Below are 16,428 nucleotides of genomic sequence, written 5' to 3'. Positions count from 1 at the left end.
GCTTACTCCTTCCCTCTCACTTTTCAATGATGTAGAAGTTTCACCATAAATCGAATATGTCTATTGATACACACTATGTTCATCTCCCTTCTTTCTTTCTCTCAGATATAATAGGTTACCTGTGCCTCTTCATGAGATGTAGTACCACCACTCTATCTTTTTTTTATGATATAATTTCCTTTCCACCTCTAGTTTCTAGGACAAATGATACATGTGTTCTTTACATATCTTTATGGCAGAAATATAGTTCTCAAGATTTCTTTTTATCTTTTTAGAAATCTCTTGAGTTCTGTATTTGAAGATCAACCATTTTGTGTAGGTCTGGCTTTTTCATCAAGAATAGATTGAATTCATTTATTTCGTTAAATGTCCATCTTCTTCCTTGGAAAAAGATGCTCATTTTTGCTGGGTAAGTTATTCTTGGCTGCCTACCAAGTTCTTTAGCCTTTTGGAACATCATATTGCAGGCCCTTCATTCTTTTAATATGGAAGCTGCTAGATCCTGGGTTATCCTTATTGTGGCTCCTCCATATCTGAATTGCTTTTTTCTAGCAGCTTCCAGAATTTTTTCCTTCATCTGATGGTTCTTGAACTTGGCCACTATATTTCTTGGCGTTTTGATTTTAGTGTCCTTTTCAGTAGGTGATCGCTGAATTTTTTCAATGTCTATTTTACCCTCTGTTTCCAAAACACCTGGGCAGTTCTCTTTGATAATTTCCTGGAAAATAATGTCCAGGTTCTTTTTTTCCTCACATTTTTCAGGGAGTGCGATTATTCTCAAATTGTCTCTCCTGGATCTGTTTTCCAGGTCTATTGTCTTTCCAATAAGGTACTTAACATTCTTTTCATTCATTTGTTTCATTTTTCTGGTTTTGCTTTACTACTTCTTGGTTTCTCCTTGAGTCATTCATTTCTACTTGTTCGAGTCTAATTTTCAATGATGTATTTTCTTCACGCACTTTTTTTATATCTTTTTGTAATTTTCCAATTGAGTTTTTAAGTGAGTTTTTTTTCCCTATGGAATTTTTTTCCATTTTATCCATTTTATTTTTTAGAGAGTTGTTTTCTTTTTCTAGCTCACTAATCCTGTTTTCCTTGGAGTTATTTACCTTTTCTAATTCACTAATTTTGTTTCTCATTGATTTGATCTCTCTATCCACTCTGGATAACTTCTCCAGACTCTCTTGCCAAGCTTCCCTTTCCTTTTCCCATTTCTCTTCTAGCTCTCTTGTGAGAGCCTTTTTGATTTCCTCTCTGACAGTCTTATGTATTGAGCAGCAGCTCATATCCCCCTTAGGGGATTCCTCTGGGGACAATCTGCTTTTAGTCTCCTTAGTATTTGAAGTCTGTTCTCTCTCCATACAGAAGCTGTCAATGGTTAGAGCTCTTTTAAATTTTTTGTTCATTTTGTCAGAGTGGGAATCAAAGAAAACAAATTGACAAGAGAAACATTTGGTCTGTTTCTAGGCAGGGAGAATGGGGTTGGATGGTGTTACTGGGCTTCCTCTACAGATTTTGGGAGACAGTGGTGAGGTACTAACAGGACAGAGATGGCTGTGCTGTGTTTGTGCTCTGAGGCTCTGAGAATGTGCTGAGTCACTCTGAGTGGGGGTGGGGGTGGCCGGGTTCTGAGAGATGCTGGCTTTTGCTTTCTGGGGTTTTATTCTTCACCTCTTCACCTCTGCTGGCTTGCTGCCTAGACAGAATATCCACACTGGGGTAAAAGTCTTTTCACAGAAACCGAAGCAATCGTACCCCTCCCCCCTCCAGTCTGGGTTGTGTGAGCTGCCTGTCACATTCTGGCTGCCTGCCCTCAGTCTGCACCCAGTCTGTTCGACCCTCCCCCAAGCAAGCACAGACCTTCTCTGGCGAATTTCAAGCATGTCTTCTGTTGGTGATTATTTGTGGGTTCCTTTTCTGGATAAGCATTAACTCCTAGGCTTGTCATGAAGTAAGTCCTGAGAGAAAACACAGAGCTCAAGTAGCTGTCTGCCTCCACACTGCCATCTTGGCTGGAAGTCTATCCCTAAATTTCTCTCATTTGATTTTTAAGGTCTTTTTTTTTTTTTTTTTTTTTTTTTTGAGTTTTTATATAAATTCTTTCCAGAAATTTTTGTTGGGATTTAGAGTGGATGAAGGAGAATATTCAAATCATTAAACACATATGTAAAATTACATTTATCCATATTAAATTTCATCTAAACAGGGTTTATCATCATTTGTTGTTTCTTGACTTAGGAAACTGACTCTTCTTTGCAATGTATTTGTCATCTATCAGCATCCAGTGTTCAATCAATCACAATGTGTCTGTCTTCTTAAAAGCATTGACACAAACACTGGATAAATTAGAGGAAATGATGAATTATTGAGACTTTTTCCTAGAGACTTCTCTCAAGATTGATATGCGTCCACAAATAAATATGATTTGGGTTCACTAAAACAAGTTCCACATTCACCTGACTATACATTCATTTTACCTGAATCTTTTTACCTTGTTCACAGTGATATATCAATAGATGTGACGTTGTCAAATACTATACTGAAATCAAGTTATACTTTGTCTTTTAAGTGGGCAGTTATCTTGTAAATATCAGAAATGGAATTACTAATTCTTAATGAACCACAGCTGGGAGTTGAAACAAGAATTCTCATTATCACTACTATTATTCAAAATTGTACCAGAAATATTGGCTTTAGCAATTAGCAAAATAAATAAATAAATAAATAAATAAATAAATAAATAAATAAATAAATAAATAGATAGATAAATAAATAAATAAATAGATAGATAGATAAATAAATAAATTAAAGAAGTTAGAATAGGCAATGAGGAGATAAAACTGTCATTCTTTACAGATGATTTGATGACATGCATAGAAAATCCTAGAAAATCATCCAAAAACCTACTAGAAATAACAGCTTTAGCAAAGTAGCAGGATATAAAATAAACCAAAACAAATCATCAGCATTTCTATATATTCTGACAAAGCCCATCAGCAAGAGATAGAAAGAGAAATTTCATTTAGAATAAGTATAGAGAAATTAAAATATTTGGGTTTCTACCTGCGAAGACAAACCCAAGAATACAATTACAAAACACTTTTCATACAGATAAAGTCAGATCTAAACAATTGGAAAAATATCTATTGCTCATGGGTAGGTGGAGCTAATATAATAAAAATGACAATTATGCTTAAATTGGTCCACTTGTTCAGTGCCGTACCAAATAAACTACCAAAAATTATTTTATCAAGCTAGAAATAATAGTAACAAAATTTATCTGGAAGAACAAAAGGATGAGCATATCAAGGGAATTAATGAAAAAAAATTACAAAAGATGGTGGTTTAGCAGTAACAGAACTAAAACTCTATTAGAAATCAGTAGTCATCAAAAGCACTTGGTATTAGTTAAGAAACAGTGGTGTATGTGTGGAATAGGTTAGATACAAATTATGCAATAATCGATTACTATAATAATTTAGAATTTGACAAATCCTCAAACTCCAACTTCTGACATAAGACTTAACTATACAAAATTTTTTGGGAAAACTGGATAATTATATGTCAGAAACTTAGCAAAGACATATATCTCACATCTATACCAAAATGGGTATGATTTGTACATAAAGGATGATATCAAACAAATTAGGAGATCAAGGGATAATTTATCAGATCTTCAGAATTTATGATAAAAAAAGAACTAGAGAACATTATGAAAGGCAAAATATACAACTTTGATTAAATTAAATTCAAAAGTTTTTGCACAAACAAAACCAACAGAAAAAAGATTAAAAAGGAAGTACAAAGCTGGGAAAAAAACATTTTATAGCCAATCTTTCTGAAAAAAAGGTATCCTTTTTAAAATATATAAAAAATTTTGTAAGAATTTATAAGAAAATGTATTTATAAGAAAATAAGTCATACCCCAATTGACAAATAGTTAAAATATGAATAAACAATTTTCAGATGACAGAATTAAAGCCATCTATAGTCATATGAAAAATGCTCTAAATCACTATTGATTAGTGAAATGCAAATTAAAACAGCTCTGAGGTACAACCTCACACCTCTTAGATTGGCTAAGATGACAGAAAAGATAATGATAAATGTTAGAGGGGATGTAGGAAAACTGGAACACTAATGCATTGTTGCATTGTTGGTGAAGTTGTGAAATGATCCAACCATTCTGGAGAACAATCTGGAACTATGCAGAACGAGCTGTAAAGCTATAAAACTGTGGATACCCTTTGACCAAGCAGTGTCTCTACTGGGTCTGTACTGGGTCTGTATCCCAAGGAAATCATAAATGATTGAAATAACTCACACATGCAAAAATATTTGTAGTAGCTCTTTTTGTGGAAACAAAGAATTGGAAAATAAGTAAATGCCATTAAATTGGGGAAACGACTGAATAAATGGTGGCATATAAAGGTAATGGAATATTATTATTCTACCAAAAAATGATAGACAAGGTGATTTGAAAGAGGCTTCGAAAGGTTTACAGGAACTTATGTTGAGTGAAACAAGCAGAACCAGGAATCAATTGTACACAATAATAGCAAGAATGTCTGATGATCAATTTTCAAAGATTTGGTTCTTCTCAGTGGTTCAGTGATCCAAAGGAAAATACCATATGCGTCCAGCAAAAGAACTATAGAGATTGAATGTAAATCAACACATGCTATGCTCACTTCTTTTTTGTGTTTTTTTTTTTCTCTCCCATGGTTTTTTGCTTTTGTTCTAATTTTTCCCTCCTAATATGTCATAATGCATAACTATTAAAATAAATAAATAAATTTAAACTTAGGGGAAAAAATGAACCATTGTTGGCTTTTAGTAATGAGAATGCCTTTTTCTTCCTAAGTAATCATCTTTTAAATGATCACTTTTTTTTAGGGAATAAAAATTATGATTTGAAAAATATACTCCGTTCTGGACATTTGCCTGCCTCTCAACTTGTAGTGCCTCTTAATAATGATGTGCATAGCATGCCTTATATTAAAGTCATTATTGCTAAGATATCACAACATATATTTTACCCATGGTTCTTTTTTGCTGTCCTTTGGTCCCCTATAATTATGATTCTTCTCTAAATATAGTATTCCCAGCATTACTATAAAATTACTATAAAATATCACCAAAAAATTCTGATAGGTTTTTGTTTCAGTGATCAATGTATGCCCATTGAATATGGTGTAGGTAATTTCCTGAATGTGATCCAGCCTGATCTCCTTATTATGTTCAATTCTGTGTTAACATAAAAACAATTGGCTATATTTATAGATAGTAAATCACTGATTCCATTAATTAGTCTCTATCAAATCATACATGAAGTAAGTCATACAGACAGTGTCAGTCATATTAATTAATGAGCTTTTAATCCATATTTGAATTTACAGATAAATCTATTTGACTACAGTAGGAATTTTGCCTAAACGCAGAGGGATGTATTAATCAGAAGAGTTTAAGTCAGAGATATAATTTTCCTTTCTTCCATGCCTTCCACCCATCACTTCTGGGATATTTTAATCTTCACATGGAGATAATGATATGTAGATGTAGCTACCTACACATGAGTAAGTTGCCTAGTACTTAAGTGCCTATTGTGTGCTTGGTATTATTCTAATTAGTATTCAAGTTTGTTTAATATTAGTTGGTTGATATTTAAATGTTTTCTGAAGAAATTAGAACTCCATGTAGCTTTCAGAAACAAATAGTTTCTTAGACTTATTGTCTGGGCAGAGCATTTATTCAACAGAAAAATACTCTTCACATAAAACCTATTTAAGTGTGTTAAATATTGATTCTGTTTATGTTACTAATACTATTACTAGAAAATGAGTATATCCTTTTTATTGTCATGTTAAAGAGTTGCAGGTGAGTAAGTAGGTGAGTAGAATCTGCTAGATTGCTCATTATAGAGCACTAGACTTTGGAATCTAAAAGACCTGAATTCAAGTTAGGCCTCAGACATTTTCCAGCCATGTGATCCTGGATAAGTCATTTAACCTCTGTTTACCTCTGAAAAAAAAAGAAATGATAAACCACTCCAATGTCCTTGCCAAGAAAACCTGATAGATATGACTGGCATGATATGGTACATAGGACCATAAAGAGTTGGAAGTGATTGAATAAGTCCATAGCAACAAGTAAATAGCTAAATAGATGGACAAACTGACAAATATATAGATAAATGCATGGATGGATGGATAGATGTATGTATATAGAGATTTTTGAAGAATATATGCAGTGTGATTCTATTGAATAATTATCAGGTTGCTCAGAAAAAAGGATACTTCTGCTTTTTAAAGTAAATCTTGAATATGTCAAAATAAATTCATTCCATATATTTGGGGCTCACAGAATTTAATTGAATCACTCTCTGCCTAAGTCAAGGCTCAATCAGAAGAAGGAGTTAAAAAAATCATACAATTCTGTCTATTATAGCATTTGCACTCACAATACAATAAGGGAAAACTAGTTATTTCAATATGGGGAATTTAAAAGTTTGGATTTTTCTTAGCAGTTTTTAATCAAAAGAGTTTGAATGAGTTCCAATACATGGTAGAACTTTTGTTAAGCTTCATATCTTTCATGAGGCGTGTCATAGTTTCTTTTATTTAGACTTGTGAGGCCATTCCTAGTGAGAGAATCTTTACTTTTAATGAGGTACAGAAGCGAAGACCTGAAACTTGGAGAAATTGAGTTCTCTTGATTAGGCAATGACCAAACTTTTAAATAAGTTACCACTATTCTGTGGGATTTGATTTGTAGGCCCTAGGTAAAACTTTTGGTCACTTTTTAAATTAACAAAACTTACTATGCTGTTCCTTTTCAAAAAACATTGACTTTATAGCTATTTGATTTTTAAAAAGGCTGTCCATTTATTTCTTTAATATGTAGGATAGCTCATAAAAGCCTAGACCTTTTATGAGACATATTCCATTTTTATTATAGTTGGTGAATGCTATTACTTAAAGATTACATACTAGTACTCCTGGGTCTCCACAAATCAATTTGATTAATTCCCCTTATAATCACCTATATTAAGTATACAAGGTATTAAGAACTTAAGATGATCCACCAGTGGAGCAATAAACTTGTAGAAATGATTCGATACTTAACTTATTATGCATTTAAGTGAAAACAGGGATCTTATTGTCCATCACTTACATAAAGAGCAGACGGACTCTGAAATAAAATTAAAATAATTATATTCTTAACATCTTTAATCAGAAAAAATATAACAGTTAAAATTAATTACAATATCTCAATTCTTCATTATGGGGCTATACAGTTTCATTTATTGATATTGGGTTGAATGCATTAATTTTAGTGACAAGGTAATGGGAAAAAAGTTGTAAAGTTGTACTACACTATCATTCATGACTATAAAGTGTCATATTGGATTCCTTAAAGCCTGGATCCTAACATGATTTAAAGTCTATGTATTGAACATCAGTGGAACATATTTTTTCTTCTTCAATTCTTTCCAACTTTTGTTGAAAAATAAAATCAAATATTATTGTGTTTCTTAGTTTATATTCATGATGATAAGAATGATGTACTCATATTTGTGTTGGGCATTAAGGGCATTTCTATAAACTATTATTTCTGATACTATATAATAAACATTTTAATTTGCATCTCTCTTTGCACCTCCACATGGATTTAGAGTCAATTAGATGTTAGATTAAGCATCAGTTTTGTGGTGCACTAGATAGAATACTCTACTTGGAGGTAGAAAGAACTGAGTTTGAGTCCAACCTCAGACCCTTACAAGTTGTGTTATTCTGGGAAAGTCAGTTAATCCCTATTTGCCTCAGTTTTTTCATCATAAAATGAAATAACACTAATGCCTACTTCCTAAGATTGTAATGAGGATTTGATGGGTTAACATTTGTAAACTGCTTTGGAAATCAGAAAGTTCTATATAAATATAGTAAAAATATAAACTATAAAAGCTGTACTAATAGTAGCAGCAAGGTCAGCAACAATAGGAAGAGGAAGATGAGAAGGATGAGAATGAGTAGTAGTGGTATTAGCAGCAGCAGTAGCAGTAATAATAATATAGTAGTAGTAGTAGTAGTAGTAGTAGTAGTAGTAGTAGTAGTAGTAATAGTAGCAGTAGTAGGAGTAATAGTAGTAGTAGTAACACTATCAGCAGCAGCAGCAGGAGCAGTAATAGTGTAGTAGTAGTAGTAGTAGTAGTAGTAGTAGTAGTAGTAGTAGTAGTAGTTAGTAGTAGTAGTAGTAGTAGTAGTAGTAGTAGTAGTAGTAGTAGTAGTAGTAGTAGTAGTTGTAAGTAGTAGTAGTAGTAATAGTAGTAGTAATGCTCTGACTGGAATAACAGTAAAGAAAACTTTCTTCTTCACTCTGTTTACTCTTATTAAAGTTAAGTAGGGGAAAGAATTTGGTATTATTGGCTCTAAGGTAATAGTGGGGGAAATATAAATACCAGAGCAACCTTTCATATAACTGGACCATCTCTATGGATACTAGTGTTCTGGTGCTTTCCCTTATAGATGATGATCACGTTTAGGATCAAAGGAGAAATCAAACACATTTATTAACAGGAACAATGAGAATGGACTTAGAGCATCTCCATCAATTACCATCCTTAATCTTATCTCTAATTTTCTGCAAAAAAAAAAAAAAAAAAAAAACAAAAACAACAACAACAACAACAACAACAAAACAAACAAACAAACAAACAAAAAAAAACTAGTGTTAAGAGCCTAATGAATGTGTACTGCCCTGCCCCCTGTCCCACCACTTCCAATTCTATTATTAGTAATCATCACCATGTGACTCTTGATGGGGGGGGGGGGGGGAAATAACTTCTAATATAAATCCCTATCTAATATTCTTGTTTTCTGGCTTTCCTATCCCAGTTATCTTTTAATCACTTAAGTGTTTTTCACTAAGTAGGTACTTAATAAATGTTTTTTGATTGATTATCTTGTGTAAGAAGCTTCCAGATTGAGGAACAATGATTCCTGTCTTTAAAAGGAATATATAAAGGGAAATCATACATTTAGGTGACCTTATGGTTATTAATCAATTGCTGGGATATAATTATATCATTAGGGCAGGCAGAGTGATTGCCTCCTATCTTAGTATAGAAATTTGGTGTGTGAAGGTAAACTACCACTTGTCTCAAGCAACTGGAAAACCACCTCAGTAGTACCTGTTTTCAGGATGGGTTTAAAAAGTCTTTTTAATAAGGCAGTTTATTGTTGCTGCTTCACCAACTACATAGTATTATCTTAGTGAGGAAATGGATGATTGCCCTAAGGCAATCTATTCATTTTACACAGTGGAGATAATTTGGGTCACAAAAAATCAGATATGAGTGAATAACAGCAATCTATAATGTGAAATACAATAGTTTCTAATAACTGTCTGGGATTTTGCTGGTGCCTGACTCATATGCTGTGAGCCTACTTCATACATCCATATCTCTGACCATAGCTGGTATTGTTTAGTCACTCAATGGTATTAATTAGTGAATAAATTTGACCTCTCATGAAGCTCTTCAATTTGCCCCTATTGTTTTTTCTCTCTACTCCATGAGTTTCTATGTCTCTTGAGAAGGAATCAAGATATAACCTTTACTTAGGTACTACAGATGTGACTATTCCATTATATTTATGGAAAATGAATGTCACAGAGAAAAAAAAATATCTGCTTGTAGAAACCAAGACTCATCTTCCTGAATTCAAACGTGGTTTCAGATACTTAATGGCTGTATGACCCTGAAAAAGTCACTTCATTTTGTTTATCTCAGCTTCCTACTCTGTAAAATAAGATAGAGAAGGAAATGACAAACTCCAATATTTCTGCCAAGAAAACCCCAAATGGGTTCATGAAGAGTCAAACATGACTGAAAGGATTGAACAATAATATAAATATATATATATATATATATATATATGTATATGTATTATGACTTCTTATTAAGTAAACTTTTTCTGAGATGCCAAAGGTAAATCAGCAAATAATATATTATCAGTAACATTGTTCTGGGAAATATTATTTACTATGTTCTTCTCTAGAGGCATACAAATATTAAGAAAATAGAGGTTTTTATACTCTTTAGTACTTGGTACAAAATTTTGTTCGAACCCATTGCTTTTCCTCATGGTCCATCTTTTTAGCTCAATTTTGAAAAAACCTTAATGTGCTTGGTAATAGGTAATTGAAAGTTATGATGAGTTGGCTTCTTCTCATTGATGGCCCATACAACCTGCTAAAATACCTGGTAGAGATTATAGTTTTCCTATTCAGTTAAATTGTTCTGACCCTGGAATGAGGCTGTTTAAAACAATAAACTACATAGACAGCAAAGGGATATCAACAGCTGGTTTGAGCATATGGCCTTGTTATTTTTTATTTGCCCAAAGAATTTTGAGGAAAATGAAAAAAAGGCTTGGAAAATCTGTGTTTAGAATCTGAAGCTATAAATATAAAAGAAAATATTATATGTAAATATACCACAGATATATATATATATATATATATATATATATATATATACATATGCATATATGTAATTAAAGGGGTTTAGATAGATACATAGGTAATATATTTGTTGTGGATGCATTAAACACAGAGATTTAGCTAGATTTTTATGTATGTATGTATATATATATATATATATATATATATATATATATATATATATATATATACATTAGAGCTATTGTTTTATTTGTGTAAGAAACTCCTTGTGAGAAAATTTTCTGTACCAATCTGACCAGACAGATATCTCTTCTGCAATAGATAAGTTTAAATAATAATAACAATAGCTTCAGCGCTAGATGGCACAGTAGATATGACCAGGCTTCTAATCCAGCCTCACATATAACACTTAACTGTGTGACTCTGGACAGGTCACTTAACCCCAATTACCTCGCTGCAAAAAAAAAAAAAAAATACTAATCAACATTGATATAGTGCTTAATATATGCTAGGCTGTGTGCTAAGTATTTAATAATTATTGCATCATTTGATCTGGATAATCACAAGGAACAAATGCTATTATTATCCTCTTCTAACAAATGAAGAAAAGGAGTGAAACTCAGATTAAATAACTTGTCCAGGGTCACATAGACATTAAGTATCTGTGGTCACATTTGAATTCAAGTCTTCCTTACTCCAGATCTAAATCCATTGGATCACCTAGCTGATTAAGGCAATGAGAGGTTGAATTGCTTGTTCATACTCACAAAGTCAGTATGTGTCATGAGAAAAACATGGGAAAAAGACTCTAAAGACAGCACTATATCCACTATACCATGCTTTTTCTTTTACTTATATAAAGGCAAATACACTTATATCTATATAGGTTATCTCTCTCTCTCTGTCTGTCTCTCTGTCTCTCTCTCTCTGTCTCTCTCTGTCTCTCTCTCTCTCTCTCTCTCTCTCTCTCTCTCTGTCTTGCTCTCTCTCTCTCTCTCTCTATATATATATATATACATAAATATATTTAGCATACATACACATATCAGTATTCACACGTGTGTGTAATTGTTCAATTATTGCTATCTTTTACTTTTATATCAGCTTTATTACTCATATATCTTTTTACTTCTTTAAATCAGGGAGACATTAACAATACAAATGAATAGGCAGCCCTATGTATATAGTGTTCTTACATAATACTTTTTTCTACCCTTTAGTAAAATCAATCTGTTTTTCTTATTGTTCGTCACACCTAAACCTCTTTTCCTATCACTGAGCCTTTTTTTAAATTAATTTTTTTAATTATAACATTTTCTTTGTCAGTACATATGCATAGGTAAAATTTTTTTTTTTTACAACATTATCCCTGTACTCCCTTCTGTTCTGAATTTTTCCTCTCCTTCCCTCCACCCGCTCCCCTAGATGATAGGCATTCCCATACATATTAAATATGTCATAGTATATCCTAGGTACAATATATATATGTGCAGAACCGAATTTTGTTGTTGTTGTTGCAAAGGAAGGATTGTATTCCCAAGGTAAAAATAATCTGGGAAGAGAAACAAAACAAAACAAAACAAAACAAAAACCCAATGTTTACACTCATTTCCCAGTGTTCCTTTTCTGGGTGTAGCTGATTCTGTCCATCATTGATCAATTGGATCAGCTCTTCTCTATGTTGAAGATATGCACTTCCATCAGAATACATCCTCATACAGTATCATTGTTGAAGTGTATAAAGATGTCCTAGTTCTGCTCATTTCACTCAGCATCAGTTGATGTAAGTCTCTCCAAGCCTCTGTGTATTCCTCCAGTTGGTCATTTCTTATAGAACAATAATATTCCATAACATTCATATACCATAATTTACCCAACCATTCTCCAATTGATGGACAGTCATTCATTTTCCAGGTTCTAGCCACTACAAAAAGGGCTGCCAGAAACATTTTGGCACATACAGGTCCCTTTCCCTTCTTTAGTATTTCCTTGGGATATAAGCCCAGTAGTAGCACTGCTGGGTCAAAGGGTATGCACATTTTGACAACTTTTTGGGCATAATTCCAGATTGCTCTCCAGAATGGTTGGATTCTTTCACAACTCCACCAACAATGCATCAGTGTCCCAGTTTTCCCACAGCCCCTTCAACATTCATCATTATTTGTTCCTGTCATATTAGCCAATCTGACAGGTGTGTAATGATATCTCAGAGTTGTCTTAATTTGCATTTCTCTGATCAATAGTGATTTGGAACACTCTTTCATATGAGTGGAGATAGTTTCAATTTCATCATCTGAAAACTGTTCATATCCTTTGACCATTTATCAATTGGAGAATGGCTTGATTTCTTATAAATTTTTAAGTCAATTCTCTGAATATTTTGGAGATGAGGCCTTTATCAGAACCTTTAACTGTAAAAATGTTTTCCCAATTTGCTACTTCCCTTCTAATCTTGTTTGCATTAGTTTTGTTTGTGCAGAAACTTTTTAATTTGGTGTAATCAAAATGTTCTATTTTGTGATCAATAATGGTCTCTAGTTCTCCCTTGGACACAAACTCCTTCCTCCTCCACAAGTCCGAGAGGTAAACCATCCCATGTTCCTCCAATTTATTTATGATTTCGTTCTTTATGCCTAAATCTTGGACCCATTTTGATCTTATCTTAGTATGTGGTGTTAAATGTGGGTCCATGCCTAGTTTCTGCCATATTAATTTCCAGTTTTGCCAGCAGTTTTTGTCAAATAATGAATTCTTATCCCAAGATTTGGGATCTTTGGGTTTATCAAACACTAGATTGCTATTTTTATTCACTATCTTGCCCTGTGAACCTAACCTATGCCACTGATCAACTAGTCTATTTCTTAGCCAATACCAAATGGTTTTGGTGACTGTTGCTTTATAATACAGTTCTAGATCAGGGACAACTAGACAACCTTCATTTAATTTTTTTTTTTTCATTACTTCCCTTGAAATTCTCGACCTTTTGTTCTTCCATATGAATTCTGTTGTTATTTTTTCTAGGTCATTAAAATAGTTTCTTGGGAGTCTGATTGGTATAGCACTAAATAAATAGAATAGTTTAGGGAGTATTGTCATCTTAATTATATTTGCTCGGCCTATCTAAGAGCACTGAATGTCTTTCCAGTTATTTAAATCTGACTTTATTTTTGTGGCAAGTGTTTTGTAATTTTGCTCATATAATTCCTGACTCTCCTTTGGTAGATATATTCCCAAATATTTTATACTATCTACATTTATTTTGAATGGAATTTCTCTTTGTATCTCTTGCTCTTGGATTCTGTTGGTAATGTATAAAAATGCTGAGGATTTATGTGGATTTATTTTGTATCCTGCAACTTTGCTAAAACTCTGAATTATTTCTAATAGCTTTTTAGCAGAGTCTTTGGGGTTCTCTAAGTATACCATCATGTCATCTGCCAAGAGTGATAATTTGATCTCCTCTTTTCCTACTCTAATTCCTTGAATCTCCCTCTTGGCTCTTATTGCCAAGGCTAGTGTTTCTTGTACTATATTGAATAGTAATGGTGATAGTGGGCAACCTTGTTTCACTCCTGATCTTACAGGGAAAGGTTCCAGTTTATAGTCATTACATATGATGTTTACTGATGGTTTTAAATATATGCTCCTTATTTTTTAAGGAATAGTCCATTTATTCCTGTACCCTCAAGAATTTTTAGTAGGAATGGATGTTGGATTTTATCAAATGCTTTTTCTGCATCTATTGAGATGATCATATGGTTTTTATTAATTTGATTATTAATATGGTCAATTATACTAATAGTTTTCCTAATAGTAAATCAGCCCTGCATTATTGGTATAAATCCTACTTGGTCATAGTGTATTATCCTGGGGATGATTTTTTGCAGTATTTTTGCTTATATCTTATTTAAGATTTTAGTATCAATATTCATTAAGGAAATTGGTCTATAGATTTCTTTCTCAGTTTTCGATCTACCTGGTTTAGGAATCAATACCATGTCTGTGTCATAAAAGGAATTTGGTAGGACTCCTTCAATCCCTATTTTTTCAAATAGTTTATGTAGCATTGGAGTTAGTTGTTCTTTAAATGTTTAATAGAATTCACATGCAAATCCATCTGGTCCTGGGGATTTTTTCTTAGGAAGTTGGTTAATAGTTTGTTCTATTTCTTTTTCTGAGATGGGACTATTTAGGCTACTTACTTCTTCCTCTGTTAATCTGGGCAAACTATATTTTTGAAGGTATTCTTCCATTTCATTTAAGTTATTGAATTGATTGGCATAAAGTTGAGCAAAGTAGCTCCTAATTATTGTTCTAATTTTCTCTTCATTAGTGGTGAGTTCTCCCTTTTCATTTTCAAGACTAACAATTTGCTTTTTCTCTCTCCTTTTTTTAATCAGGTTTACTAAGGGTTTGTCTATTTTGTTGTTTTTTTCATAGAGCCAACTCTTAGTTTTGTTAATTAATTCAATAGTTTTTTTACTTTCAATTTTATTAATCTCACCTTTTATTTTAATTTCAAGTTTTGTGTTTGTCTGGGGGTTTTTAATTTGTTCCTTTTCTAGTAATTTTAGTTGTAAGCCCAATTTGTTGGCCCTCTCTATTTTATGCAAGTAGGCCTGTAGAGATATAAAACTTCCCCTTATTACTGCTTTGGCTGTATCCCACACATTTTGGTATGATGTCTCATTTTTGTCATTTTCTTGGGTGAAGTTATTAATTATGTCTATGATTTGCTGTTTTACCCAATCATTCTTTAGTATAAGATTATTTAGTTTCCAATTAGTTTTTGGTCTATTTTCCCCTGGCTTTTTGTTAAATGTAATTTTTTTATTTTTTGCATTGTGGTCTGAAAAGGATGCATTTATTATTTCTGCTTTACTGCATTTGATTTTGAGTTTTTTATGCCCTAGTATATGATCAATTTTTGTGTAGGTTCCATGAACTGCTGAGAAGAAAGTATACTCCTTTCTGTCTCCATTTAGCTTTCGCCAAAGATCTATCATATCAAACTTTTCTAGTATTCTATTTACCTCTTTGACTTCTTTCTTTTTTATTTTGTGGTTTAATTTATCTAATTCTGAGAGTGCAAGGTTGAGATCTCCCACTATTATAGTTTTGCTGTCTATTTCTTTTTGCAGCTTTCTTAATTTCTTTTTTAAGAATTTAGATGCTGTACCACTTGTTTAATATTGATGTTTATGTTTATGTGTTTAATATTGATACTGCTTCATTATTGATGCTACCCTTTAGCAGGATATAATACCCTTCCTTATCTCTTTTAATTAAATCAATTTTTGTTTTTGCTTGATCTGAGATGAGGATGGCTACCCCAGCTTTTTTGCCTTCACCTGAAGCATAGTAGTTTCTACTCCACCCTTTTACTTTTAGTTTGAATGTATCACCTTGTTTCAGGTGTGTTTCCTGTAAACAACATATAGTAGGATTCTGACTTTTAATCCAATCTGTGAACTGCTTCCTCTTTATGAGGCAGTTTTCCCCATTCACATTTATGGTTAAAATTACTAATTCTATATTGCTTGCCATCCTATTAACCCCTGCTTATGCTTTTCCCCTTTTCTTCCCTCTCACCCCCCTACCCAGTATTAAACTTGTGAACACCCCTTGCTTTTCCCAACCCTCCCCTTTTAGTATCCCTCCCCCAATTTAAAGTTCCTCCCCTTATTTTACCCCTTTTCCTCACAATTTCTGTTTTCCCTTCCCCTTAGCTTGCTCCTTCCCTCTCACTTTTCAATGAAGTGGAAGAAGTTTCACCACAAATAGAATATGTCTATTGATACACACTATGTTCATCTCCCTCCTTTCTTTCTCTCAGATATAATAGGTTACTTTTGCCTCTTCATGAGATGTAGTACCACCACTTTACACTTTTTTATGATATAATTTCCTTTTCACCTCTAGTTTCTAGGACAAATTATACATATGTTCTTTACATATTTTTAT

This window comes from Sminthopsis crassicaudata, chromosome 1, assembly GCF_048593235.1.
Source record: "Sminthopsis crassicaudata isolate SCR6 chromosome 1, ASM4859323v1, whole genome shotgun sequence".
Classification (NCBI taxonomy): Eukaryota; Metazoa; Chordata; class Mammalia; order Dasyuromorphia; family Dasyuridae; genus Sminthopsis; species Sminthopsis crassicaudata.
The sequence above is the reverse complement of the archived record's forward strand: the minus strand, read 5'-3'. Positions refer to the sequence as shown.